Source organism: Pinus tabuliformis, chromosome 4_2 (genome assembly GCF_031772625.1).
Source record: "Pinus tabuliformis cultivar Carrire ecotype Pingquan chromosome 4_2, CPIR1, whole genome shotgun sequence".
NCBI classification, from domain to species: domain Eukaryota; kingdom Viridiplantae; phylum Streptophyta; class Pinopsida; order Pinales; family Pinaceae; genus Pinus; species Pinus tabuliformis.
In genome coordinates this window covers 352,438,415-352,441,909 of record NC_142304.1, presented here as the reverse complement: position 1 = coordinate 352,441,909, position 3,495 = coordinate 352,438,415, and the positions used below count along the sequence as shown (strand labels likewise).

General features: G+C 37.7%; 1 pseudogene; it reads right to left on the bottom strand.

Annotated features, from left to right (window-relative positions):
- Window positions 1-1,892: 1,892 nt before the first annotated feature.
- Window positions 1,893-3,148, bottom strand: LOC149169366 (methionine aminopeptidase 1A pseudogene; annotated as a pseudogene).
- Between the last annotated feature and the right edge of the window lie 347 nt (window positions 3,149-3,495).

Sequence of the window (3,495 nt, the reverse complement as noted above, 5' to 3'; positions counted from 1 at the left end):
AAATGTTGACAGCCATACATGCACACAATGCTTTTGGCTGTGTAAAAGACAATCTGGTTTTCATTCAAACCGAAAAAATATTCCATATATGCAACAACAGGATCATAGAAACCATACCATGTCTGCTTCCCTAACTCCTCAACATATGCTTCCAGCTGCAAACTCTCAATGCAAACATCCAAGGGAAAACTTACCTTTCCTTCCTTCTACTAAAAAAGGTCCCCAAAGAATGGGACTTGATAGTCTAGATCCTGGGACTGTATTTGGATCTCCAACTCGGCAAGATCTTCTTTAATTTTAATGGCAAACTCTTGCAAAAAATCCATCTTAACTTCATGGCTACATTGACAGGATTTCAGATAAGAAGAAAGAGATGAAGCAAAGTTCTCATCTACCTCATCATCTGTGCACATATGTTCCCATTCTCTAAATCCTTGAATAGAGGCCACCTCTATTTTGAATTCTTCCTCTTTATCCATCCATGTTTCAAGAAAGATGCGGAAAAAATTTGCAAATGACTTAATAGATCTGATAGGAAAACCTTTAATCCATATTCTACATTTGCCTTGAAACTAATCAAAGAACAATCTAATGAAGACATCTTCTTTTTTTACTCTAAGAATTTCCACAAATGTTTTAAAATTTGCTATATGTTCAAAAGTCAAAGTCAAATCTTCCCCATTGAATTTAGGGCCATTGCTCAATATATATGCATCCTTCGGTAATTGACTAGGAAAACTAGGAAGACTAGAAAAATTGATATATGAATACCTTGAATAAATAGAAGCAACATTTGAGTCATTCATTTAGCTAGTGGATCCACCATCAATACTTTGAAACTCACGATTTCGAATAGTGGAGTCGCCAGGCGGATGTTTCAACCTTCATATGTGTCTGACTGCTATCCACCATCAACAATCAGATCTGCAACTTGAACAATCTTTCCTGGAGAAGATCTGTCACCTCGTTCCCTGATAGGACGCCAATATGTTAGCACTCAGGATTGTACCTCAAGGCTGAGAAAAGGCAATCCCAAGGTAACCACAGACCAAGCTTTCGATCTGGCATCTAGCCCTGCTAAACTAGAGAGGGCTCTCTCTTTGCCAACGAAGGGTGGCTGCAATAAATGAATCTTATGCTAGCTATAAAGTGCGGGAATTTGTTTGAAATTTTTGGGTTGAAAACAACAAGAGAAAGGACCATTGGGCTATGGAGCCGATGTCGGTTTCTTCTAGAAAACCTAGGGCAAAGTAGGCACAATGCTCAACTAGATAAAATATGTAAATGAGAGAAGAAAAGAGGAGAAATCCCACTTCCATGAAGGCATCAATCAGGGGATGGATCTATTGTGGCGGCATTAGAAGAAAGAGAAACACAAGGTTACTCAACAAAGCATCTAACAAAGGATGGATTCTGTAAAGATAACCACTACATTTAACAACAAAATCATTGCAAAAGGAGCATCGTGCATGGATGGATTCCTAACACTTCTCTTAGATAATGTTGTAACAAGAATTAGCAGAAGAAACAAAGTATGTAAGTGAATTTACAAGAAAAACATGCTAGATATTAAACACCGTGATGGATCCCAAATCTAAAGGGTAAAAACTGCTCCATTAAAAATAATATTCAGAAAAAGCTTTACACAGTCCAAAGCAGCCTCACTCTGCTGCAAAATCGAACCCTTACATCTTCAAAAATCATCCTATATATACCCTATTACATATTAATTGTGATTTCCTAAACATGGGAATAAAAATAAAATAAAAAATAAAAAACAAACAACCACATATGTTTATGCGGTCAAATAAAATAAAATAAAATTTAAGAATTAACTTAAATCACACTAAAATATAAGAATTGGTTTGCTGGCACTCAAATTTCTAAAGGTGTCATCGCTGGAAATCTAGGATGTTGAAACAACTGTTGATTTTATGGCTAAGAAATTCTATCATAGTAGTCCATCCATTTCGCCACATTCTATCATGCCATACTCCTGCATTGATCATGGGCTCAATGGTGAATGTATGTCTAGCTTTCATGATACCCACAGCTTTATTTCGGCCATAATGATGTATATTTCGTGCACAATGGAAGAGCTTGCCAATACCATGCCCACAATAGGATTTCACCACATAAACCCCTGACATTGAAGCATGTCGACTGATAACCGCTCCCACTTCACGGAATCTTACTCCCAATTTCACTATAGCTATCGCTTTCTCCAAACACTTATATGTACACCGAACAAGATTTTGAGGAGCATCATCAACTTTTCCAACGAAAAAAGTCTCATTCAGATCACCATGGACACCATTGTAATAGAGAGTTACATCCACATTCACAATATCACCTTCCTCCAATCTCCTATCATATGGGATTCCATGGCAGATAACCTCATTAATAGATGTGCAACAATACTTTGGAAAGAAGTGATAGTTTAATGAGGATGGATATGCACTGGTAGCAATAGTTGCCTCATGGACCACTTCATCAATTTCATTTGTGGTTATTCCTGGCTTGATAACTCTAGCAGTAGCATCAAGGACATCTCTGGCAATCCTGCATGTCTCTCTCATCCTTTCTATCTATTCTGGAGTCTTAATCTCAACTGTATTTTGTAAATCACTCATTGGCTCCACTTTCGGTATTCCATATTATGCCCAATCCAGCTTTGCAATATTATCAGGAACAAGTCGCTTAGAGGAAATTGGATAAGGTCTCAATGGCCCTGGCCAGTAAAAATATGATTGTTGAGTAGTTCGAGTCTAGCCTTTTTTTTCTTAAGCAATATAACCAGCCTCTACTAAGTGCTATAGATATCTTCTCTTCTGGGCTATCTACCCTAAGTGCTGGAAATCTCACCTCTGTATGCATAGATTTATGAGAGCTCCACATCACCTTAAAACAATCCTGAGAACAAAAAGCAGCATTTGCACATGGTAGTTTTAGTTCAACACATTTAGGACACTGAAGCTGAGTAGGTTTGCTACAATGGACACAAACTAAAGTAGATTTACTACCATCAACTGCTGATCCATCCATTTTGACCAAGGCATTTCAAGACGGATCTTGCTTTAGACGAAGCTGGCATAAACTGTGATAAATATAAGTTGCCACAAAGTTGTAAAGTACCGGAAGCAAATGAGACACCACTCACAACATATTTCGATGTGTTGTGCACATTATACACCTCCTTGGATTGGCTTGGCTTTATGTTTGACTTGTGTGTTGTGGCTCTAGGGTGCATGGAATTTGGAGCTGAGCTTGGCCATTCGGGCACTCAATTTTTTAATAAAAATTGTAATTTTTGAAACTTGACTCAGGGGCTTATCTTCACTGATCCACTATTCTTTTGTCTTACTCTTTCACCTTGCTTCCCTTTTGCATTCCTACTACCCTCCCCAAGAGAAGACACTTCTCCTTCATTTTGCCAGTTTGAATGCAATATTAGACAACTTAACATGATAAATGAAATTAGCAACATTTTGTTTC